This window comes from Vidua chalybeata, chromosome 25, assembly GCF_026979565.1.
Source record: "Vidua chalybeata isolate OUT-0048 chromosome 25, bVidCha1 merged haplotype, whole genome shotgun sequence".
NCBI lineage: Eukaryota > Metazoa > Chordata > Aves > Passeriformes > Viduidae > Vidua > Vidua chalybeata.
The window spans coordinates 4,096,881-4,124,148 of NC_071554.1; the positions used below are offsets into that span (position 1 = coordinate 4,096,881).

Genomic DNA, 27,268 nt, shown 5'->3' on the forward strand with positions numbered 1-27,268 from the left:
AGAACTTTCCCCAGCTCAAAGATGCTGCTGCTTCTCTTTGTGGCCAAGTGACAGTGAGAGCTCCGAGCTCATACCCATGGACTGCCTGTCTGCCCTGGCCACCAGTGTGACCACTTGCCAAGGCCCTGCTGTTGCCTGGAGCAGTCACAGGGCACGCTCATCTCTAGAGCAGGACTCAGGTTTGTGCACAACAAGGAAGAATGTCGCACTGCCAGCCACATGCAGCATTATGGTCTAAAGCAGCAGAGCAAGACTGTCAATGAGCAGCTGCCACTTTACTCACTCTTACTTCTCTTCAGTCAAAATCTAAATAGGAATGTTAAAAAAAAAATCTCACGTAAAACATTTGAGCTAATCAGTTTTAAACTGAAAGATGCTGCAGAAATGTGAGTCACAACTTCGAAGCAGAAATTAAGAAAGCTTTAAAATAAGTTGTGATGCAATCTTACAGTAATTTGAAGAGAAAGTTTCCTTCACACTTAGAGCATTTCTGAAATTCTTCAAGTTCAAATCAGTTTTGCCAGCACCACACCCAGCCTGGTTAGTCTTTGTGACAAGGGTTCTCAGGTTCAACAAATACTTCAGTGGAGAACTAAACGCCAGGTCTGGTTACAGCCATAGCTTTTAGGAAATTACTCTCTTTCTGTAATAGGTTGTGGGGCTATTCTGAGGTGATGCACACTATGAAGTTACTACACTTTAGCTGTATTATTAATAGCACAGCTCTATTGATCCCATAAAACTTTCTCTAACTATAGGGTGATGTGAATTAATAGCTTTTACCTAGTGCTAGGGGGCATGCAGACACGCTATAAATTAGACAGTCCCTGACCCAAAGTGCTCACAAACGAGATTTGAACAAGATGCAGCAGGTGGAGGAGACGGACTCACGGAGAGGGAGGGGGAGGAGGAGGAAGTGGAAAGGCAAGCAGCATCACACACGAAGAACTCCTCTGCTCAGCAACAGCCAGGCATTGCCAGCTGGCAGGGATCTGCAGGCATCAAAGATGAGTCTACTGAGGGCCTTAATGAAGGTTAAGGAAGTGACTGTTTTAAGGGAGTTTCCCTTATGTATGTACAAGAAATAGCCTGTGGGTAAAGCATGTGGTGCTTGTGGGTGAAGCAGACTAGTAGGCAGCTCTGTCCTCCCAGGGGCTGGGTGCTACTGCTGGTCTACTGGGTCAAGAAAATGAGCTTGTGCACTGTACCTGACTGTCTTCCATTCACTCAGATATTCTTCTCTGTCTGAATTTCTACCTGGAAGATAGTGAAATAGGCTTAGAGGTGCTAATGATGTCATTATAAAAACACACAAAAGACATCTTGGCATTTCAAGATAAATTCAAGCCAAGTGCACTGCCAACATGCCACACTCCATGGTTCCCCTTTGAAATGAATGGCTTTATGCACTTCAAAGAGGGCTTTGTTTCATTTGTTTAGCACAAGATGCAAATACCTTGTCACACCGAGCAGAAGAGAAAATGCACTTTGCACACGGGGAGCAGAAATGCCCAAGCAGACACTCTAATGAGAACGATCTCAGTTTTGGGAGGCACAGGAGGTAGAGGAGGATTAGATTTCTTCTATCTAGTTTATTCAATTTTTAATTAAAATTATTTTTTAAATTGAACCACTTTGCAACAAGAACAGCAGAGATATTTGCATATTTTCTGAAAGAACTTCCCTTGCACATATAAAGCCAGACTAGGAGAACTGAACACAGAAAAGGGAACATGGCCATGACACAGTCTTCATAATCTAAGAGCTCAGATATTTTTATGTTTCTAGAGAAGACTAACACTTTTTTAACTTACACAACTGACACATGGGAGATCTTCTAATACTCCTTTGGTAAAGGGTGATATGTTTCTTCCCCTTCCAAGTGTTGTTCCAGCAGAGGTAACTTTTTGGGGGCAGCACCTGCCCTGAACTTGGGATGAGCTACTCCAGCAGAGAACTCATGTCCATGATGCTGAGAGGGTGCAAGCTCTGCTCAGGCCCCTGACAGCAACTCTTGGATAGAAACACATCTCACATCTCCTGGCCCTCCCATCTCAATGCAAGATACAGCTGAGGTAGATCACATCAAAACTGTGCCAGAGAGAAGATTCTTTTGTCTGGCAAAAAATTAACCATTACCTCAGAGCTCTACAATTAGCTTAAGCAGTGTTTCTGAAAACTTGACTGATCAGCTTGCTCATTAGCAAGCTTGCCCCTCATCAGGAATTACTCTCTGAGCTGAGGGCTCAGCCTTGACCAAAAAGAACTGTAAAATTGAATTAGCTTTGGTGCTGACCAGAGCAGGGAGAGGTGACAGGACAGACCCTTTAGAGGACAATACACTGGAAGCTGCTCTTCCCTGGGCTCTCCTTTAGGGTGGCTGAAAAGGGGATGGGAGGAAAATAAGACAAATTTCACTTTCTTCCTTACTTCTCAGAGGTACTAAGAAGTTGTCTTCCTTAAAAAAGGAAAATGATCTTTCTCTGGACCTGTTTCAGCAGAGGTTATCCAAGTTGGGAATTACAACAGAATCATATAGTAGTGTGATAATATGGCAATATTTAGGGGAGTTACACAGTGGAAACCCTTGAGTAGGAGATGTTTTTGAACAGCAGCTGATGAACCTAATGCAGGAAAGAAAGAAAAAAATTGAGCAGGATATCCACTAACACAAGGAAAAGTTGGAGGTTGGCTTTTCTCTTTACTTGCCAAGTCTGCAGGGCATGTAAGAGAGATCAAGATCAAGACACTTCACAACTGGAAGAAGTTATGCCATCCTGAAATTGATTTACTCCTGATCTGGCATCTGTTCCAACCACCTACTTTTGTCAGGGGTCCCTCCATCACAAGGCAGGTATTTGAAATTGTTATTAACTTTCCTGAGCAAAGCAGAGTAGCTTGCAGGATTCCAAAAATTTTAATCTGGGGCTGTCTGAAGAGAGACTGAAGGGGTTGAAGCCTTTCATCTTAAATTTAATAAGGTAGTGGCTAGGGTTGGCACTGCCTATCCTCCCTACTCTCCAGGCATTTCACTCCACACCTACAATTTACAGGAGTTGTTCAACAGGCTTCGCTTTTCCCAGGCACACAGGTGGTATAACTGAGAGGACAGAGAAAAAGAACTTGGTATTGTTTTGGAAACACTCCCAGTCCAAACAGCAGTTTCATTCCCCAGCTGCCCTCCCCATGATGTAATGGCCACTGCATATGAGCTACAACTGTGTCCAGAGCCTCTCGGAGCACCACGCCTGGGCTGCCCTCACCTCACATGCACTCAGGCTCAGGAATGTTCTAACAGCAACAACCTCCCTCCACCTGCTCGAACTTGGCACCTCTGTCACTTCTATCCCAAAACAGGACAGGGAAGCTCTTGTGTATTCCTTCCCAGATATTATCTGGCTCAGCACAGTGATGACAGAACTGACTAAAGCTCTATTATGAAATATGGAAACATTTCAAACCTCCTGTTCCAATGCTCACTTTAATGTGTGCATTATAGCTGCTGTAAGTACTCTGTTTATCCTAATAGAGTTCTTTATTTATTGGTTCATCCAAAAATAAAATTATGAAAATTGTTTTAAAGAGAAAAATATGTTTAATGTGTCTGTCTCTGCAGCCCTCTTCTCTTAGTGGAAGGAAAGGGCTGTGATTCTGGCACACTGTGGGAGGCTCAATAGCTGCACTTCAGTGCAGCTGCCAGAAAGGATATACTCAAGAACAGAATTAAACCTTAACATTTCACCATACTTCTTCCAGCCAAAAGCTTTCTGTACATAATCCTGTGTGGCAGGTAAATGCTGCAAGTCAAGTTCCTCAGTCTGTATCTGGTGACTTACACAGAGCCCCCAGAAACTTCCATTTCCTATTCACAACATCCATGCAGCATAACCTCAGAGGATAACCCAGAGAGAAATGGGATCTAAACCCTGCTTGGTCAAAGTATCACTTGGCAGTTGATGTGAATGAAACACAGGTTTTTTTCATCTGTTTCTTTATATAAATTTTTAAGTCCTTGTAATGGATGCTGGAAGGTGCATCAGGTGCCAGCCTGACAACTCAGGATCCACAGTTGTCTCTTTGCCCACAGGGCAAGTAGCTTCTATGAACTATTTCTCAAAATTCACACCCTTAATTGCAATTCTAGACATTGTTGATCTTGCAATTGTTCTGTAACACAATCAGCTTAAAGTGGAACGGCTGAGACCTCAAAGTTTATTTATAAATAACAGCAGATGCAAAATTTGCATCAGAATGCTAAGAGGCTGATGCTGCTGCTGCTGCTCATTTACTCAAAGCCATGTCAAAAGGATTTCTACAGCTGCCTAAAGACTTCTTCCTTTTCTATTTGCTTTTACCTGTGAGCCAAGTCCTGGCCTAGAAAGTCAGAGGTTCCCTCAAACAGGAGAGAGCACAGATAGGGCGACCTCAAGAATTCCAGGTTCCCAACTGGAACCTCCCATCAGGAGGCTTGAGGCCAGCTGCAGGCTTCTCAACTGCAGCAGTAGGTAATTTATGAATATTTGGCTCCCTGATGTGTATTTCTTGAATAAAAAAGGTTGTGGCCTGTGTCAGTGGGGAGGGAAAAAAAAAAGGGAAAGTGAAAGTTCCTACTGTATATTCTGAAAGATAGCATGGCCTTGAGGACAATTTATTTCAAGAGGAAGAGCACAGTAAGACTTTTCACAGAGTGCTCAAAGAAGCAGCCCTTGCTCATTCCCCACATATATTCAGAAGGGAGGCAAACACCTCTTACTGCAATTCAAGGCTGCCTGAGTTTTCACCTGTAGATACACAGATAAACTTATATAATCAGCTTCCAGGTTTCTGTGGGCTGGAATGTCAGCAACAGCTACAGTGATTTAGTGCAGCAGCTCCAAATGGATTAAATCAGAGTAATTTGAATTTTACCCAGGCTTGTCATATAAATCTCAGAAACCACTGTCTTGCGTAAAAACTTCCTCTCCACACTGAGAGTCATGTGAGGAGTCATGGCTTAAACCAAAAATTTGGTTGGAAATGAGAAGCAAAGATTTTTAGCATGGAAAACAGAGGCAGCACAAACAGCACATTGGGCTAAAAAATCTTACTTGCATTATGATAGCAATTTTTTGTATTTTATGAAGTATATTTTCCCCATTTTCTATATATTATCATGTATCTTACAATGTATTTTTTTAAATGAAGTCAGTTTTAATTTGAGTGATTTCCACTCTGTGCACAATCAAATATATTTTCTATCTAAGAACCTCCTCCTAAGAGTGGCATAGCAAAAAGAAATTTGCTACTGGCTTCACTGATGTCACACTTTGGGTTCTATCTTGAATTATAAAAATGATCTGTGATTTTATTGTCCCCAAAATTTAACTATATCTTACATTTATTTCAGCACTGCCTGTGTAAGGATATTTGAATCAACTCAATAAAAGGACTGTTATTGTTTGTCTAAAAACAAATTAAAATTACTCAAAACAATAATGTATCTGATGAATGCACTTTTCTTCATCTGTGTAGGATTTAGGCAGATCTATCTACAAGTTGTTCCATGTTTCCAATGATGCTACAACACCCTCTGTGGATTATATTTACTCTCTGGTCCATGAGTAAAGCTGCTGTTTGCCTCACATGAGTCACATGTCATCATTCCTGATCCCAGTTCTCTGTAAGTTACTAGACATCAAAGGATTTCGGGTCCAAATGCTTCCTGAAAAGGCATTTTAGCTTCACTTTTGCAAATACTGAACATGGACTAGAGAGGTTTTTTTCCTGTCAAAACTCATACTCACTAAAGGACTGCAAAAAACTTTTTATTTTTAAGTCAAATACATCAAAGAAAACTTTTTGTTTTTTTTTTTTTTTCAGGGATCTGTAACTTTTTCCCAGCAGCATTTACTCAACTTCCCATTTTTGGTGAAAAATCTCAAAAAAAAAAAAAAAAAATCCCAAATCCTAAAATTCCTTTTTGCTTAGTTAATTCTACAATTCACTCTTGTATCCAGACCAAGTTGCTGCTGCAGCTGCTACCTTTGAGGAATGAATGAGAGCATTCTAGGATTCATTTCTTCTGACTTTTCCATCAGGAACAACCAGGGCAGAAACTCCTCACAGCAAGCCCATGCTTCTGTCTGGTCTGCCACAAGCTGAGCAGTGGCTGATGGATGACAAGATCCTCACAAAAACAGGGGAGGGAGCAGCCACCTCACACTGACCCTCTGTAGGGCCTGGGGAGAGCACACAGAGCTTATAACAACAATGACCCTACAACAGCCATATAAATGAACCAAGCCACAAACCATTCCTTACTGAATGCTCTCCCTAAGCAGAACCTCTTCAGCTTGGACATGAAACAAAGCTTGACTAAGAACATTCATGCAGGCTGGACCCAATCACCTGCCTCTTAAACCTGGGGTTTTCTTCTGAATCCTATTGCACATCCCAAAAGGGCTAGAAAGAGTTAACAGCAGCTCACAGCTCAGCTTTGCCAGTCTCAGTACAGTTGCTTTTATTTCAGTGAGATGAACTGGGAGAAGAAACTCAGGTGCAGACTTGACTTAATTTCATGGTGAAGGCAAGTCCTTAGCAAAATGATGCCCAGGTGCAGGTATTTCCCTCATGTCACCCCTTCCAGGAGACTGTTTGGAGGCTCCCTGCACTTTGACTGACTTCAGAAGGTCAGCAAGGCAGTGAACACACATCAGTTGTTTGCTTACAGTGCACACATGCTGCAACAACCATGTACTCTCTTTTCTTTGGTTTTTGAGGTGGATATGACAGTACCTGGAGGAGATACTCATCTGTCTACTTAACAATCAGAAATACCTTATAAAATATGTCTGAAATTAATCCATTGTGAAAGTGAGAAGGGAAAACATAAATACTCTCATTAATTCATATATACATACACCAAACTTTACATAACATATGGAGTAGTTGGAAAAATGCCTGCAGGTCTAATTGCATTTCTGTGTGAAGAGCATTTACACTCTCTCATCTCTGCTTTCTCCATTCATTTTAGTAATTACATGTAGAGAAATAGCTAACACACTTGTAGTTAAAACCAACAGTGAAGGATTTTTAGGTGTTTTAATACAAGAGAATTGACATAGCAAGTAAGCGGAGTTAGGAGGAGTAGATTACTACAGTCGTATAAAACAATGCAAGCCCTGGGAAGAGCCTGTGCTAGAGTGCCCACAAGGTGCTCATGAAGACATGGGTGTGTGCAGGCAATGGCAATCAGTGCCACACTCTCCATATTCCGTGTTTGCTAAAAGATATTTGATCACAAGACCTGGAACTGTGTTTTGCTGCAGGAAGCCCCTTGTGTCTAACCACCAAACTCAGGATTTATAACAGTTGCTTCATACAATCTATGTGGCTTCACTTTTTATCCATTTAATTTGGCATTTTATTGGCAAAGGCTATAACAGTTATTTCAGTTTGGTGGGTGGAGTTCCTATAAAACTCCATATCTTTTCATTTAGATGATGAATATTCATAACTCAAGCAATCTGAACCAGGCAGACTTTGCTGCCCTTTCTTTCCTTTCCCTACTACTCAAACTGTGCACAACGTTGTATGTGATGTGCAAATAATATTCTCACAGAATATTCTGAGTTCTCTTTCATTTTAACATGAAAACTGGACAATGTCTAAGCTCGATCTGGGAGGTCCTGAACTGAACTAAAGGATGGCATGCTTGCAGCCCAGGTACCAGCAACTCACACAAGAACTAGTCTGATGGCAGAAAGTGGGAACAGTAATTGAGTACTCAAACCTTTCCCTGAGAGTTTTCACCCAAATGTAGTCCAGAATCTAACTTTTATAAATGTATTTTCTCAGGTAATTTAAGAAAAAAAACAGATCAAGCCAAGCTGTACTTCTAAGCTTTTTGTATGGCCATCTGAGCAGCTTTGCAGTTTCCTGTAAACTAAACAGGCAGGGAAAGACCTAAATCCCATTAATACTCAGTATTGCTTTAGCAAGAACAGAAGCATTCGTTCCAGAAGAGACATACTTGACCAATACATGACCAAGACCATGGTGAGACATTAAGATTTGGGTTTATTTCTCATTATTATACTCTGATTTGATCGGTAGTAAATGAAACTCAATGCCTCAAGCTGAGTCTATTTTACCTATGTCAGTAATTGCTGAGCAATCTTTCCTTGTCCTCTTCATTATATTGTCTCTCTCTTACTCAGCTGAGGAGGGGAGTGATGGAGTGGCTTTGATGGGCACCTGGCATCCAACCAGCTTCAATCTGTGACAATATTTGGCAATTTTAGAGAAAACAATATCAACAAAACCAACCAACCCAACCCAAAAAAAAAAAAAAAAAAGAGAGAGACAGAAAGAAAATAGAGTAAAAAAGAAGAGCTGTACTTGTTTTGGTGTAGTGAAAATAAGTGCCCGATGGCTCTGACTGCAGTGTGATGCACACCCTGCCCTGATGCGTGCCTGCCCTGCACACATGTAGCCATACACGTAGGGGCAGGCACCAGCATTTCCCACAGCTCCTCGGTCCCTCATGGGCAGGCACCAGCAGTTCTCCATGGTCCCTCATGCCAGCAGGCAGTTCTCAGCAGATTCCCAGATAGCGCCGTGGAAAACCAGCTTTCAGCTCAGCAGCCCTCAGCGATCCCAGCACAGCTGTGGGCAACCTGCCTGCTCGGAGTGGCCCTGTGTGCTCCTGATAGAGGTGTCACCTCCCTGCCACCCTGTCCTGGCAGCCACAGTCTGCTACTGCACCCCACGGGGCAAAGTGGCCCTTCCCTGGCCACTGCTGGCCACAGAGCTTCTGGCCAGAGAGAAGGCATGGCCAGGAGACTGGCTTGAGGGCAGCACTGGGAGGGAAGGAAGGAAGGAGGGAAGGAAGGAAGGAGGAAGGAAGGAAGGAAGGAAGGAAGGAAGGAAGGAAGGAAGGAAGGAAGGAAGGAAGGAAGGAAGGAAGGAAGGAAGGAAGGAAGGAAGGAAGGAAGGAAGGAAGGAAGGAAGGAAGGAAGGAAGGAAGGAAGGAAGGAAGGAAGGAAGGAAGGAAGGAAGGAAGGAAGGAAGGAAGGAAGGAAGGAAGGAAGGAAGGAAGGAAGGAAGGAAGGAAGGAAGGAAGGAAGGAAGGAAGGAAGGAAGGAAGGAAGGAAGGAAGGAAGGAAGGAAGGAAGGAAGGAAGGAAGGAAGGAAGGAAGGAAGGAAGGAAGGAAGGAAGGAAGGAAGGAAGGAAGGAAGGAAGGAAGGAAGGAAGGAAGGAAGGAAGGAAGGAAGGAAGGAAGGAAGGAAGGAAGGAAGGAAGGAAGGAAGGAAGGAAGGAAGGAAGGAAGGAAGGAAGGAAGGAAGGAAGGAAGGAAGGAAGGAAGGAAGGAAGGAAGGAAGGAAGGAAGGAAGGAAGGAAGGAAGGAAGGAAGGAAGGAAGGAAGGAAGGAAGGAAGGAAGGAAGGAAGGAAGGAAGGAAGGAAGGAAGGAAGGAAGGAAGGAAGGAAGGAAGGAAGGAAGGAAGGAAGGAAGGAAGGAAGGAAGGAAGGAAGGAAGGAAGGAAGGAAGGAAGGAAGGAAGGAAGGAAGGAAGGAAGGAAGGAAGGAAGGAAGGAAGGAAGGAAGGAAGGAAGGAAGGAAGGAAGGAAGGAAGGAAGGAAGGAAGGAAGGAAGGAAGGAAGGAAGGAAGGAAGGAAGGAGGGAAGGAAATTTCTAAAACCAAAGGAAAAACCCTGTCTGGCCATGTGCACCAACCCCACAGCACATGTGGGCCCAGGCCCCCACAGCTCCCAGGCTTTATAAACCCCTGCTGTGCTATGATAATTGAGCTGCTGTTAAAAGAGAAGTCAGGTAAGAGTAGAGGACAGAGAAGGGCTCTGCCCAAGGCAGCATGGAAATAAGCAATAGCAGGTCTCTGTGATGAGTTTCTCCAGTGCACCCTCCCCCTCCCAGGAGACACATCAAAGGCAGATGAGGAGATCAGTCCGCAGCAGCCAGCCTGCTGGAGCCCGCTTGCTCAGCACAGCAAAAATTAATTAAGAGGGTGGGAGAAAGAGCCAATACAAGTCTGATTCTGTCAGGGAGCATGGCACTGACAAACGGGGAATGCTAATTCAGGAGTTTTTCATTTCTTTCACACCTGCCAAAGAGGAAGACGGGAACATGATTCAGATTTGAAAGATGCTAGGTCTGGATACCCCTGACATGTCACATGAGACCACATCTACCACTGCTTCCTGGAAGCCTAAAAACTGACTCAAAAGAACCTCAGTCCCTCTGATACACGCTTTGAAGAAAGCACATCAGTGTTCTGGTTACTGCTGTTTCAGAGAACAAAGCAGAGGTAAGGCCTCACACAGAACAGGAGAAGCCACAAACAGGGACCTCTTACCCTGCTATCATTGAGCATCTTACTAGAACAAGATAGGCATAACCAACAAACAATTCAGGAGAAATTGATTCAATTGTAGCTGACACAATAAGCACTAAGACTGCTGAACACTACAGAGTTGGAGATGTGAGACCCCAAGTAGCAGGAAGAAAAAAATGTGAAATGGAAAGCGCTTAAAATGCAGGATTTCCAGGCATTCAGGTGCTGTAGTAGGGAGTCCCCGGAAATGCTTATAAATTAATTAGATTAAAGATGTACAGCCTTCACTCCAGGGGTATTGTTGCTCTACTATTTTTTCGTGTCCATAATTGAAACAGGAGATGAAGCATCTGAGCCCAATTCGGGACTAATAATTTCTAAATAAAAGATAAACATGTTGAGTTTTCATAAATAGAAAGAAGAGCATCACATTATAAATGTTTTAATATCTATGTTGCTGTAAAGTTTATTTGTTCAAGCTCCTGCCCTTTGCAGGTTGCTCCTATTTGTTATGTTCAGGTGCATTAAAAATTCCTTGGAAAAGGCACTTTCTTTGTGCAAGAAAAACACCTGAACCACTGTTCATGGAGTGGTCTGCAGCCCTGAGGCACACTATCACTAAGTCTATACCCTGTGAATATTTAGAAAACAGCCACTGTGCTGCATCTGCTCTGAGTGGTGCACATGAGGGGGGCATTAATCTGTGCGTTCCCTTCTTTTTTTTCCTGATCATGCATATTCCAATCATAGCTCTCAAAACTACACCATAGTTAGTCTGAAGAGCTCCAAGATACCTTTTAAACTCACATCCAAAGGTGTAAGAATGATATTCCAGCAGGTCTTGATGACCTGCACAGAGGCACAGAGACATAGCCTAAGAAACTGGTCCACTAGTGCAACATTTTCTAGGGGCAGGTGAATGACTATCAGGCTACATCTGCCCAGTAGTTAAGCAAAGTAGTGCCTGTTTCATCTAGACTATAGATGCTTTGTTCTGTTGTTTCACCTAGACTATAGGTGCTTTGTTCAAGTCAAATAGAATCACATATCAGGAACAAACATTAATAACTGATAACATAAATATCTAGTGCATCTAATATTATCAAACTAATTATGTGTTGGTTTGCCAGGAATAAAGGAGAGCTTTAAAAATCCAAGATGACATGATTACCACTGAGTAAGACATTCTTGCTCATCCTGAGCACACACTAAAAGCAGAGGTGACTGAGACAAGTCACCAGGCTGGAAGTCAACCTTATTTCATGCACTGAGTTTGCAATGAAAATTCTAATGAACACATCTTGACAAGCTAAAGCAGTGCTGCTCTGGCCAGAGGTCTCCAGCTCACTCTGAGGTAGATGTGAAAGTATTAACTTGTTGAAGGGTCACTCAATGCATGCAGCATGTATTCCTTCTAAAGCTAGCATTGCAAGAAATGTTGGCTGACATAAAAATTTTTGAAGTCCAGATGCAAAAGAAAAATTACTTGCCATCCTTACTATAATGGTCCTGAAGAAGGAGCTTATTCAACACATGTACTTGCTCCACACGGGCAGAGAAGTTCTCCTCTGAGCCTGAAACACTGCGTGTTCCAACCTCTGTGAGAGAGCTGGTGTTAAATGGGGTCAGAGCTACATTTGCTCTGGGGAGAAGAAAGGCTCACTTTGAAGACAGGCTGGTTACCCTGTTTTTCTTCCTACACCACAGCTTTCAAATTGCAGCTAGAACTTGAAGGGAGTTGTTCCCACAAGCTCTCCAGCCCAATGTCTCCACCCAAGAGGCTTGAGTAAATAGCAGAAGCTCTGGATATTAATCAGATGGAAAAGATTCATCCCTCTCTGCTAGGTCTGAGTTCAAAGGCATCCGTGGCTGAAAAGCTAAATCAAGATCACTATCTGTATGTGAGGGCAGGATGGAGTGTTCAGTACCAGTGAACTGCTCACCCTTACATGCTCAGTGCAGCAGGTTGTATGTACCATTCTACATAACACTGGGAGAGGTGGGGAACTGTGATTGTTTTGGGAGACTTTATTTCCTCTGTTTCCTGTCTGTTCTTCAGCTTCCTCTAGCTGAAAATCTTGCACCTGACCTCCCAGTATCAATACTCAGCCTCACAGCCAGAGGAAGACCACAGAATGTATAACAGAGCAGAGCCTCAGGTCCATGGCAGACCTCCTTCTTGTTTGTACCAGGACACAGAGCAGCCTCTCATCAGGAGCAGTGTGCATGATCCATTCCTCCTGTGCACACATCAGAGCTGAGTTCTGTCACACAACAGTCATATCTGTGCTGTTGTGCCCCGAGCAGGCACAGCCCCTGCTGCAAACACAGCTTGCTGCATTGCACCTGTGGAAAGCATATCATGCCATGACTGGCTTCTGTATAAATGACCACAAATGAGAAAAATGAAAAGGTGCACATGGGCAAGGATGTGTCCACAGACAGTGGAGTTTGAGTGTCAGTGAGTGGCTGGGAGCACAGGTGCCTCTGAAGACCTACTGGTCAGTGACAAGTCTGTTCATGTGTGACATTTGCACACTCATAGTATCCATGTCTGTGTTCCCTTGTGTGTGCAGGCATAGTCCTAACTCCTCACCAGCACAGGTACCCCCCTTGTGAGCTGATGCTGGAATACAGCTGGAGCCCACGGCTAGGGTGTGCCTGTACCTCCCTCTGTGAAGTTGTCTGGTTTATTATCTGTAAAACAGAACACCTGGGAAGATGAGCCAAATAGTATTAGATATAATCAGATACTTTCTGTCTTCAGGTGCCACCCATGTGCACACCTCCCCTACCAGCTGTGGAGTGAACCTGCTAACAATTCTATTAATAACGAGCAGTGTAAGTAGGTGAACTGGATGAACTTGTGTGAAAGCAAAACCCCAGAGGTAGATTAGTTGCTCTGTTCAAAGCAAACAGATAACTATCCCAGGCTTCAGGCAACTCTCCCCCTTTCCCACCTCCTCCTTTGGGGCATCTCCAGACATGTTAAGGGTGGTGCAGCCTGTCAAACAGACATTTAATTGGTGATGCATAGAAAAAGGGATCACAAAGCCACCAATGACCCTGTGAAATGCCAAGTGACAGGACTTACTCTGAGGACTCTTTTTTCTATTCGTATTCTCTGTGCATGCCACTGTTGGTACACTAAAGTAAAACTGTTTTTCCCTCAGAGGGTTGTGTCCTCAGCTGTCCAGAGTCCTAAGCTACCTGCAGGACCACTGCCAGCTGCCTGTGAAATCACATGTCAGGGACTGGCTGAGCACAAACAGCAAATGCCTACAGCACAGAGTCTTCTTACAGACAGAGCTCACCATTGACCACAGGAGAACACCACGAGAACCCAGTGCCAGGTGTCTGCTGATCCCTGGAGCCCTTTCACTTCTGATGCAGCACTGAGTTTTGTGTCAGTGCAGGGAAGAGCAAGGGACAGACGCTGGGTTGCAGGATTTTAAGTCAGTGACTCTTCCATCAGCTGGCAGGATGAACAGTGGAGATTGGGGGCTCTTGGACGCACATTTTTGTACCCTTGGCAATAATAAAAATCTGATGCTTTGAGGGTTATGATTGTGAAGGGGCCACAGCTCAGCACCAGTGATGAGTAGGGCACTTCCAGAGAGGCAGAAAGACATGGCTTAGGACCACGAGGACTAAGAAAGGACAGTCTCCTCAGCAAGATTTCTGATAGCTTGAGCTACTGGTGTGCTGCTGAAATGCATGCTCATCTCTTGCCTCTCCTCCTCTCTTCAGATCTTAGAACAGCATGCAGAGGTACAGGCAGGGCTGGCATTGTGCCTCATATGAGACACTTCAATTAGCTGTTTTGGGGGTTGTAAAATAACTTTGGGGTGTTATATACTCATACTTGCAGTAGCATCTCTAGGGTAAAAAACCCCCTTCATTTTAATTTACTGATTTTTCAGAATGCAGATGGATTCAGGCCAAAAAGGATCTCCCACAAGTCCAGCTGGGTTCTCAGAGGGGCTTTTTAATTTTGTGTACTTCTTTATGTGAAATAAAAGAGTGTTAATTTCAGATTAGCATGCATATGGCAGTCTTTTAGATTCTGGAGTTTTCTCCCTGTCAGTATGGGTAAAATTTTCAACAGCTCTTAAAACAGCTTCAAGTGGAATTTTGCAGTCAACAGCAAGGATTTTTGGAAGCATCTGTGTAAGGTAAACATCCAATTCCTATTGCCATTCAGTAGGGCTTCAGGTGCTCTGCCACTTGGCTGGCTTTCCAGCACCATTCCAAAATCACAGCTAAGAAGTAATGAAATATCTTAAAAATGATACAATAAATATCATTGCTGTTTACTACATAAATTGGGAGCAACCAGAGAGAAGAATGCAAAAATCATAGGAATGTAGATTAAAAATAAGTTCCTTTGCAGTGTGAACTCTCAGAGAACAAAGAAAATGAAAGTAAAAGCAGTGGTGTAATTCCTCTGAGAAAAAAGGAAAGGTTATGGAGCCATGAACAATATTTCTATACTACTGAGTGTATTAGGACTGACCAACCTCACACACCCCTTATGGTGGTACAGCTGGCAACAACACTCCTACTGATTTTTCCACCTACACCAAACCCATCAAATCAGTATCTCTTCTCAGTACAGTTTAGATTTCCCTCTTATGTTAGCAAATTATAGCTTTGGGCTCCATTTTTTTGTCAGTGTTGCCCTGATTGCACCATTACGTCACAACTCAGTGCTCTTATGCTAAAAGGTGCCATGGTGCTGTCCTATGGAACATTTGTCAGTGTTCAGGAAAAAGAATTCTTTGTTTCTGTGCACCAAAATGAAAGTGTGATTCTTCCTTTGTGTGAGGATATGATTCACAGATGGCATCTTTTATAAACACATCATGTCCTCCACCTAAAGGTGCTATGTGCTCCAAAAGAGCCAAATATATTAGCATTCTTTAACCATAACTTTTGAAGTCGACATTTGACTAGTTTTGCATTTCTTCTAGGTTCTAGTTAGACAACTTCTAATTCTATGGGGAAAGGAAAGACTGTAAAATGCCAGAGCTTCACTCTGCTGAAATAACATTAGTGAAATATCAAGTCCTTTATGATGTCATGAGGGATTCCTTAATATGACTATAGCCTCCTAATGACATCATAAAAAACAACTGCAACATCAGAAAACAGCCAAGGGTCATCAATCAGCCCATCCTCTCTCCTACTCACCAGGGGCAGCAGCCCAGCTTGCTCCTGTCTCCTTTTTATGAGCAGTGCTGTCCTCTGAATAGCACACAGAGAAGAGACTAATAATCATACAAATATCAGGGAGAGCGGTCAATCATCACCTGAAATATTCAGTACACCTGAGGGAAATCTGGGTGCTGCAGCCTGAAGAGTCTGCAAGTTTAGCATGTAGAAAAGACAACATTACTGCCTTAGAGGTGACCGGGCATTCTCTGGGCATCAGGCAACTCAAGTTGGTAATTCAGATTTGTTTAAAATGTGGGGACAGTGGGGCTGAAAAATGAATTCTGTGCTTGCTCTCTTTATCCTCTGGCTGTAAGCAAAAGCTTTTTCCATGTTGCCCAGATAGCCACCTGCATGTTCCATAATGCAGTGACCACACTGAAAGAGTTTGCATCTTCCAATTGAAATGGGTGATGATCCAAATGAGATACAGTGACAGCCAAACCCTCTGACAAGAAGGGAAACAGCCCCCTACACCTTTGAAAACACAATACCTCAGAGTTAGAGCCTCATTATACTCCTTTTGGAACACTTGGAAGTTTTCCAGGGTTAGGGACAATTCAAGGAGTTTCCAGACTGTCATTAAAAACCCCGTGTAATGAAACAGATACTGTGGGAAAGCAAAGACTATAAAATGCCAGAGCTTCACTCTGCTGAAATAACATTAGGGAAATATCAAGTCCTTTATGATGTCATGAGGGATTCCTTGATATGACTGTAGCCTCCTGAGGCTAACCTAGGGGCAGCTGCTGTGACTTCCAACCCTGCTCAGGATGTCCCACATGGCATTCTGTGCAGTGGGCAGCAGGCCACGCTGTGTCCCCTTCTCAGCCCAAGCCACTGCCCTGGTCAGAAGATCCCCAGTGTGTGTCCCAGGAGCAAATGGTCTCAGTGGAGCCACTGATCATGGGCTAACCACTGATCAGCCAAGCCCCAGGGACCAGGAGATCCCTGATCATACATCTTGTCACTTTATTTTTTCATGCCTTGCCATTTGCATCCTCATAGTTTCAGTCTTGTAGGACCAATGCCACTACCATTCCATGAAGTGTGAGGAGGCCAAATACTTCCAGAACTGCTGCTGCACAGATTGTCTTCCCCAGGGTTTCTTTCAGTTTCTCTTTCTTTTGTTCCAAATAGCAGTCCTGTGCTGAATGCTACTGTCAGACAGTTCATTAATTTAAGGACACCAGAGCTCGAGCAGATCATTTACAAGTCAGCATGAGGTACAGAGGAAAGGAGGAGACAGTGTTGCTGGCATCTTTGATAAGCAATATATTCAATAATTTTAATCTCAGTGTAACTCTGCTATTTCCAGATTATATAATCCCACTCCTGAAAGAGGGTTATTTGAGCAGACTGTCACATTAAACAGACACATTTGCCGCATATGTTAATTGTAGTGGAAAGCTGTTAAGCAAATAAGCTTGTTTCGTCAAAATGTGATTCTTTTAGCAGGTCTGTTCCTTTCACGGATCTCCAATTCACAAGCCATGCTCTTCTAGAATGCACATTTCAGTTTAAGGCAAAGAAATGTGTTCACTGAACTGATCAATTTTTTTATCATGCTGAATTTTGTTCAAATTTTAAGGCATGCTGTGCCAGAGAAGGAAATTCTTTTAAACAGGTTTATTGCTACTGTAGGATATCAATAGAAAGGTTTGAATCTATATGTAGAGAAGGGCTAACAGTATATTTTCTTAACAGATATTAGCACTAATAAATCCTGCTATGTACTGTCTGACAAACCACACTCTATTACTACCCATTTACTAAGTTGTCTTTATCACTTCAGGTAAAAAAACAACTGTGTACCATCTAAGCACAGATCATATTTATTGTTACTATTTCTTATGCAATAAAATCCCCTTAACTGCATGTTATTTTTGAAAAAAAAAATCTAGGGGGTTGATCATGTATTTCTGAATCACTGAAAATAGGAATATATATTATATGCTCCTTCTAAACTCACACATTTTAATTTCTTTAGTCATGCGAAGGAGGGTGGAAAGGAGGAGAAGCCTATGCAAATTGGAATACACACAATCTTCTGACAATCACTGCATCTTTCTGCTGTGAAATCTAGTAACAGCTGGTTTGCTTTACATGCAAGGTAGGAGCATCAGTGGTGGAAATAGAGAGCAGACTGGAAATTGATTGGTTCTGAGGTGGTCATTGGTCTCTCTTCCTTCAGAGAGGCAAAGGATATCAGCTTTGCACATACAAAGCAAAACACTAATTTAATGTTTCCAAGCCAAAAGACATTGTGGGGTAGCTGGTGGCAATTTTCAAGGGGAAAAGGAAGTCCTTCTAATAATCCCTGATTTTTGAAAAGACAAATCTGATCTTCCTAAGCCAAAATTTGCACATATAAACTGATGTCCAAATTTAAAAAATAAATAAGAAATGCGACCAAACGCACGTGCCCTAGAATTCTTCAGGGGTTCAGAAAAAAAATCAGAGGTGTAGGTATGTGCAGCACACATCCAGACGTGGAAGAATTGATGTGTCATTCTTAGCTGTAACAGCTGCCAAAGCACCCTCAATCCACATTCACCAAAGCATTGTTCCACCCATCTCCTCAGCAAAACTCTTTTAGCTCTGTTTTTTGGTAAACTTATGCATCCATGTCATTTCATTTGCTTATCAGGATCTCAGTTACAATCATGCAGTACTGTCAACCATATCCTGAAGGCACAGAAGTGCTTGAGGTATTCCTGCAATTACAATTTACAGAAAAAAAAATACTGATGATGCATAAAATCTCAAATGTAATTCAGTCTCTCCAAGAGTGGCCAGGAAGACCATTCTAACAACAGTAACCATTCCACTAATGTCAGCAGCCCTCACTCTCATGGAGAGGAAGAGCTAAGTGAGGCCAGGTCAAATTCACATGATTATTTTTCAGAGCAGAAACACATTTTAAAAAAGCATATGCAAGCAGTTATAATTTCTCCTTTTAACCATTTCCCTGTATTAACAATGTACATTTCCACTTCATGTAAAAGTCAAGATAAACTGAATATAAAGAAACTACCCAAAGCAATCTCCTTTCACTTGCAATCTGCAGGAAAATGTTTTCTTTAAGTGCCCTTAAATGAACCACATTGAGAAAATAAAGAACATTATCATCTACAAAAGCTGTGTGCCTGCTAGCCATACACTGCTTGAGTACAGTATTCATAAAAGGGAAGCATAAAACCCCCTAAACAGCTTTAGGGAGTGCTGGAGCCAAGGCTGAGAGAATAAAAATGGGCTGAACTTGCAGGTGAGGAAGACAGAGCCTCAGGAAGACACATGAACTTCAAAAATTCAGCAAGGCATCTTAACAGGACAGCACTGTGTAGGTGACCTGTGTGATATCAGACAAGGATGAAGTGAACTAAGACTCAATTCTGTTCAGCGAGTCTCCCTGTAGCTGATCTTGCCTTAGTTAAAATCCTGTATAAAATTTAACAACCTAAATGGCTAATTCCACTGACACATCATGAGAAAGGCTGTGAGATTGTTAGCCCTACTGAGCACAATCTGCCTCAGGCTACAGAGCTTCCTCCAAGCTCATCTCACAGCTCCAGGTTTGGCCTTTCCATTAGTCATGGGTTGGGTTATACTCCCTTGGTGTCTTGCAGGATAACCTTAACCAATCTGGTCAGAGTTGGTCGTGCTTTGGGGTTAAACTAAATGCATCTAGAGGTCTCTTCCAATCAGAATTATCCTGTTTTTTGGTGATTCCCAGGTGGTTGAACACAGATGTTCCTGAAAAAGGGATGGACCAATTTGTCATGTTAGGTTGTTACTTGCTCAAGGAGAAGTTTCCTCATAAACGAAGCTAATTATCAACTTATACTGATAATAAGTTATATTATCAACTTATATTGATAATAAGTGATCAGATAATGTATTTATTACACATTGGAAAGGACTGATTACAACTGCATAAGTAGAAGGAAGCTAGGAAGAATCTTAATCTATCCTCTAAAATCCCACTAACAATACTACAGTTTACCAGAGTTCATCAGAAGGTGAAGAGATATCTGAAAAACAAAAGAATTTGAATAAGGGATAATGCATCTCCAGATGAGGAAAAAACCCACAATGCTAAAATGTGGTAGAGTATCTGAACATGAATTCTTGGTGAGAAATACATTTTTTTAATAGGGATAATATGTTGCAAAATCTTCTGTATTCTTCAGAACTTGTTTCCAGAGCAGCATGTGAGGCTCAGGATCATTAAAAGTTTCTGCCAGCACTGGAACAACTCCTGTTGAGGCACAAAATATAAATTGGTCTGCGACAGGAGGAGAGGCAGCAGGGAGTGAATCATGCTGCTGGGTGTTTGAGGCTCATAGGTCCTGCAGCCTTCCTCTGTTCTTGACATGTACCAACTTTCTAAGATTTTTTTTTCCCCTGTGACTTCTTGTTAGGTTAAGCTGTTACTTGTGTTCAGAATTAAAGAAGGAAAACTGAATGACAAAACCACAAAATATTTTATGTTCTTGTGAATACATAGGAGTGCAGAGGGTGCCAAGTCTTTTCATGCACCAGGTAAGCAGAACTAAGGCTGGGCTGTGACTTTCCTCCAAGATATCACCTGCACAAGCCCTGCCAGCTGCTTCTGCTCTACAAAAGGCACAATGCTCCTCACTACAGGAAAGATCAGAGAAACACAGCTGTATATGGTTAGCCAGGATTTAAGGTCTACAAATATATGTAAGACAAGTATGCATTTTGGGGATTTTTTTTCTCTCTGCTGCCACAAAAGGTTATTGCTGACAGCTCTATATGAGAAATTATAGTATGTGTAAGGACACCACATGAAATTGCATTACAGCTATGATGGCAATAAAAGCAACTCTTTTTTTGATGGAACCCATTACACAGGGTTTCAAGTCATCTCAAAACTTATTCGCAGTTTTAGGTTTTCCTATTACTTGAACTGGTAGAAATCTAGCCAAATAAAAGAAAGAAATGTGACAAGCAATCATGAAAGTCTGTTCTGAGAGGGACATTTGGATGGTTCTTGTAATGCATATTCATACACCCAAACCCCTTAGTTTGGCTTCTATGGCAGGTGAAAAAATAGAACATGTGATTACTGCTGCCTTCCTTGCTTTCTACTAAGTCAGATCCTCATGTGACTGAATTATAAGATCAAGAGCTAACACTCCCTACAACTCTGTTGAGAATGTCTTCTCCTTGGAAGAACTTCCACTAGAAAGAGAAGTGTGTATTGTGGGTCAAGAGAAAGTCTGTCTGGATGAGCAGTGTTCTGTTTCCGGCTCACAGAGCTGTTCTCTGTAGTCTTGAGTGAGTCACTTATCACCAGGTGTCCCAGCTTCCCACTCCTGCTCACTTTGTCAAGCTCATTTTGGGCAAATACAGCACCCACTTGACTTCACCTCAATGCATTACTGTAATAGAAAATAAATATTAATAACAATAGTGCTTGGACGTGCAAGGCTAACTGTGGCCTGCCTCTGGCTGTTGGGAACGAGTTGCAGATTTGCCCACAGGAACTGTAGCTGTGTAAAACTACCATAACCACCACACACATTTATCAACAACACAGTCATGCAGCAGTGACCTCATCCCTTTTCCACACTGGTAACTGTTGTCCCAGGTTTGCAAGCTGATTGATCTTCATGCACATTGTTTTGTGTGTTTAAAACATGGCATACATTCTGGTATTAAAGCTCTATGTTAAACATAATGGTTTACATCAAACAAAAACCTCTGAATTCATGCCAAATATAAAGTTGAAATTTTTAATGGAAATATTAATAATTTGTGCACACAAGTAAGGGCAAGTAAAGGACATTTGCCTTTTATTGGTGTCAGTAATCAGTATTCACTTTATGCAAATGGCAAAACCCTGATAAGCCTTTATTTGATTATTAGTGAATCGAGATCAAATACAGGCATCTTTTTCAAAGGAGTATATAAAATTGTTGATACTGTCTGCCCTTTTCTCCCTATAAACATTTGTCAATTCACTTGCCGTCTGCTGCTCTGTGTATACACATGCCCAAGCTAATGTTAGCTGAGGTGGCAATATAGCTATGTTAAATAATTTTATCTGATTTGCTGGATGATGGTATTTCTAATGGAAAACAACATGGTAATTTCAGAATGTTACTGATTAGATGAAAATGATATTGCATCAAAGTTACTTCCTTAATTTATTCTGAAAAAAACAAGAAGGATTTCTCTATTAAGATGCTTAATTAAAATCTATCTCTCTCCATACAAAATCTTTACTCCAGGTCCTGTATGTGATGTCTGAAAAGAACAAAGACTGATTAGCATCTTTTACACTCTGCTTTTCTTTTCGTCACTTAGACCTTCATTACAGCCAATTCTAGTCAGGTTAGAAGGTCTGAGAGAAAGGGTAAATCTGGCACCTTTACAAGGAAGAAGACCCACCAGGGAGGCCTCTTCAACTAGCACAGCCTGATCCTTCCCCTATTCTCAAAGATCATAACTTAGGGGTTTGATTCTCTTAGTCTTGAATCTATAAAAATCATACTTCTATAAGCTCTTTTATTGTTACCCTCATAGTCAATAGTGTCATTTTCATTCATATCATTCTGTAGGGAAGTGAGAGGAAGTGCACCAGACAGAACAGAGCTATAAATAAGATTCAGCTACCCTGTTCCAAGTGCAGATTCAACAGCATTCTTTTAAAAACCATAAAAGCACAGCTTGGGAATTATGGGAAGTTTTCTGCTTTCTGGAGTTCTTTCATGAAGTGGCCACCCTTTATTACTGCCTTTAGTGAACAAAATATGCTTTTGCTTGAAACTAGCTCCATGAGTTCAAACAACAGACCAGAACACGTTACCTCATGGTTATGAGCAGAGGAACTCAAGAATCACAGCATTCTTATCAAAAGATTCCACTTAGAATTTCTTCTTACTATGAAAAGCCTTTGGGTTAAAGATTAAAATCTTACAGCAAATGGATTACCATTGTTTTCTTCTAGGCTTGCTGTGCAAAATGAAGGATTGCTTGCATTACAACAAGATAATGCTGTGCAATAGGGGTTCCTTTATGGGTGGAATGCTGAAAAAATACATGTAGGAAGTCCCCAGGCTGTTTTGATGGACTGACAGAATTCTGCAAATACCAGCTTTATGTAAATCTTTTGGAACAAAACTGGCCAACTGGTGCTCTGTCAGAGACACGTGGGCAGCAGCTTTTATCCATGTCTGCAGCAGCCCCACAATGTCACCCAAACTCAGCCACCTCTGCAGTGGAGGGGAGGTGCTTCTGCTTCCAAATACAACTTTCAGGATGGGAGTACCAAATACTGATTTCAATAGATTTTTTCTTTTTTCTTCTCTGTTTTCTCCATAATGTCTTCTGGTTTCTATCCATGTGAGATGTTATCATGTGAGTAGTGTGTGCACGTATAACCTCCAGTTACAGCTACCCTGGAGAACATCCAGACCTAAGTATTTTGTCTGTAGACTGTACCAGCTGAGTCACAGCCACAGCCACAGCCTCACAGCAGCTTCACAGAGCAAGAGGAGAGAGGAGTAAGTTATGCACATCATTGTTTCACACAGAAAGAAAAAAAAAAAAAAAAAAAAAAAAAAAAAAAAAAAAAAAAAAAAAAAAAAGAAGAAAAAGGTTCCTGCAGTCTGAAGCTCCTGCTGGAGCAGTTCTATGGTCTTTGGAGCAGTACTGCACTTCCTGGCCACAAGTAAACACACTGTAGCTGAAAGGCCACGGAAACACAGATATTCCAATTCAACCTGTCAGAACACTGATACTACAGGAAAACCTTATGAATCAGGGGTGGATTTATTTCAGACAGTGTCTTCATCTTTGGGGATTCTGGTTGTGCCTTCATTTCTGCCTGACTCTTCCACACTGAAAGTAAGTTTCATATGCAGATGTTTTGGTTTTTCAGAAAATATCATTGCCAGTGGGCATCCCCTGAGAGTATCCCCTACCAAAGCAAACCACTTTTAATATAAGACAGGAAATCCCTAGCCAACTGCCCAGTATGAACTTTGGTACAGCATTCTAAATGCAAAATTAAGGATTGTAAACCATAATGCAGACAGATTTGAAATACAGAGGCTGTAGTTACACCTGTAATAATAACAATGACTTCCAATAAATATTACAGAATAAATAGAAATGCTTCCCAAAAAACATCCTTAGTCTGGAAGAAGAATCACAGCTTGAGTCCACCTCAGGGGGGTGAGCAGAGGCTTAAATCCTTCTTAGGCTCCTGCCTTGCTCCCCATACACAAACACAGCCACTCCTTTGCCAATCCAGCCACCACCTGATCCTTCTTTCACCACACTGGCAGAGGAGATGAATAGTAAATTCAGTAGTGGTAGGTCCAACTATCTCAAAGAGATAATTATGCTGTTACTTGAAACCCAAGTCTATATAATTTTTCTATGCAACAATCAAATATTAATTCAAGAAACTAGCATGAGTAGCTGCCTAAGGCAATGAACAGTGATGTTCCTATTACCATGTTTCATGCAAAAATGATTAGGAGAAAGGAATTTGAAGAACATGACTCTGCATATAAGTCCATTTCTGATTGCACCATCCCACTTTTAAGTGTGTGTACTGTGATTTTTGCAGTTGAAATCAAGAAATCAGCTTAAAACAAGCATCTAGTAAAACAGAAAAAAAAAGGGCTGAAACACACAGAAGTACACTGATGCCAAGTCAAGAGACTTCAGAACTGTGGCACCAGTTAATTAAATGTTAAAATTAGTCGTAGTAATTTTGTTTTCTGGGCATCATTATTCTGTTGCAGAAATAGTTTTCTTTTAGCTTCCACCATTGTGTGCAGCAGGTCAGCCTCAGCATGGTTGACAAAATATTTCATAATTTCTAAGGAATTTTTGTTGTTTTCTCCTTCCCCCCCATTTATGGCCTTTTAATGCCATACTTCCACCTACAAGAAGCCAGGTACCTTCCTCATATTCCTCAGAGAGCTGTGAAAACAAACTCTACAGAAGGCAGGCCCCTGCCAAAAACTGGATTGTAAACCATAATGCAGACAGATTTGAAATACAGATATTGTAGTTACACTTATAATAATAATGACTTCCAATAAATATTGCAGAATGAACAGAAATCATTGATAATAATGTTGTGCCATTATATGGGAAACTGTGTTAGGTGGATATTTCTTTGTCCCCCAGACTATTTTGAGCTGAAGATGCACTTAATGAGATGATGTGATGTAGGATTAGAGTGTGTTCCAATGTGATTGGGTGTAGAATCCTCAAAGTTTTGCTTCTTATTTTCATTTTAAAATATTTTCTGTTTTTTTTTTTTTTTTTCATTCTGGTTTTACTTTCTCCAGCCCTGATAACTAATCTAATTAATTCTGGGCCAAATGGATGCTGTTGCTGCACAGGATTCATGAGAGGACTCTTGATTGCCTCCTCTGCTGGGAGCAGTAGACCTGAGCATGCAGCACAGAGCTGGGAATGCTTCTCTGGCATCTTCAGCAGGAGTTGATAAAGTCAAGGAAAGATTATTCTAGCAGGACAGGCAGGCCTGGCTTTCTCCTCTGATATTACCAATATAAATGGTGAAACTACACTGTGAGTTTTGCATTAGTTTTAGAAAACTCTGTCTTCTTCCCCAAAGCTGAGAAGTGCCACAGGGAATGTTACAGGTGAGTGTCTGAGATGCAGGAGGTGATGCTTGGGTTAATGCACAACCAAAATAAAAAGAGATTTCTGTAAAGGACAACCAGAACTGCAGTACTCACAATGCTGCCCCAGTATTTCCAACATTGCTCAGATTTCCTCAGATGTGGGCTTTCATTTCCCCTCATTTGGCATTTGAAAGCAAGAGAGCAGAAAGGCAAATTGGCCTTCAGGTACCAACCAAAGAATTCTGAGGCAAACCTATGAATACTTGCTCTGGAACAACTCCTTGATTCTTCCAATAACAAGAGATTTTTTTTTCTTCTTGATTGCTTTTTGCAGCTGAACTTACCAAATAGAAGTTTCCTCAAATTATTCTTCCAACTAATCTGACAGGAAAACAACCTTGTTGTATTTATTGACAGAACATTGAAATAAATGTTATAGGTCTAGAAGGAATGTTTCAGGTAATTGATTTTTTTTTTTTTTTTTTTTTAGGAAATAACAAATTCACTGTATTCTTCTTAGCACATTATGCTGGGAATAATCTGAAAAACATGCTTATGTTTTACAAAGATCATCTGAGAAACAACCTCTTCAAGTCCCCAAGGAGCAGGCACCCTTTTGAATAAATCTGATCTTCAGCAAACAAGCAATTTGCAATTTTAAATGTTTGCAGTATTCTCTTTCTGTGCTTGTTCAGGAATTTAAAAGAAACCTGCTCATGCTTTTTTTTCTACAGCAGTGAGAAGATGTGAAGGCTGGGAGCAAGGAATTTGTTTCTTAGGTAATGGGTATGGCTTAAAATCTACTACTGGTAGTTTAATAGCTTTCACTGAATTTTTCATTATCCTTCACTACTAGCCCTACTAGCCTGCTTTTGCTAAGGCTTGTAGTCAGAACACTACCCTAGCCAACCTCCTTACTGCTCATTACTCTGCTCTGGAACCTTCCTTTATTTGGCAGAGAATGGAAAGAATGATAAATAAACTAAAAGACTTTGGAGGCCAAGGAGGAGGAGGATACAATGGAAAAGTGCTGAGAAGCCTTGATTTTAGGGGAAGAAGTAATTTGAAAAATTATGTATAGGTGAGCAGCTGAGCAGAATTTTGCTCAGTTTTGCTAAATATGGTATTTGGTATGAAAAAGCTTTTCACAAATAAGGCAAGGCACAGAGGCTTAGATGAGATTGTCTCACTTCAGCAGCATGAATCCATGAGCTACCACACACAAATAGCCAAATGGCCTCTTTTGCAAGATTTACAGGCACCACACAGGTACTCAGTCAGAAAACTTCCTAGGGCAGGTTTTCTGACTTCCTCAAGACAATTATTTGAAATAATATGAGATGATAAATGCAAATATATTTCAGTGCAGTGCCACAAAGCTCCCCAAAACACTGTCACTTTCATTATCCAAACAGCCTATGAGGACACTGATTTTTTTTAGGGGTTTTAAAACCTGAAATGAGACCTTGGAACAGAAGCAAACAGAAAAAAAAAAAAAAACCTGACCCAAACAACCGAAGGACATCACAGTTCCATGGTATACCAAAAGTGAAAGCACACTGCAGAAATGCTACGAGCTGCATCTCAATTTTATTTATCTTAAGGGTCCCTCACCAAGTCAAAAGCATTGCTGCAATTGTGAGGAAGCTTTCTGTGATTAGAAGACCAATGCCTGATTTGACCAGAGAGAGAATATGATTACACTCCTCCCACAGCACCAAGCATGAACCTTGTCTGTACATGGCTTCCAGCTACACAGCACTGCTACTGAAAGTAACCTATTCCTTGCCAGGGGTTATAGCCAATCTCTTCTCTGTGGACATTATGCACAGAGATTTTGCATGCTACTGAAAAAAGAAACATGTGAAGCCTTCTGGATAGCATTTGTTCATGAAGAGTTACAATTCTTATCAGCTCTGTTCACTGCTAGAGTTTTACTTTCTTATTGAGCATGCAGACTCAGAATTCCTGCAATAAATGATTGTGGTTTTTTTGCAGCAATAATGATTTCTTCACAGCATACTGTGTTTTGACTAACTTTGGGGAGTATTTATGACTGTGTTAAACGTAGATCAAGC

General features: G+C 41.5%; 1 long non-coding RNA gene across 1 annotated transcript; it reads left to right on the forward strand.

Moving 5' to 3' along the window:
* The first annotated feature begins 15,518 nt into the window (after nt 1-15,518).
* LOC128799874 (uncharacterized) lies at nt 15,519-25,782 on the forward strand. Its single transcript, XR_008434853.1, has 3 exons — nt 15,519-15,779; nt 17,537-17,659; nt 25,681-25,782. It is a non-coding gene; the product is annotated as an uncharacterized LOC128799874 (long non-coding RNA).
* Nucleotides 25,783-27,268: the final 1,486 nt, after the last annotated feature.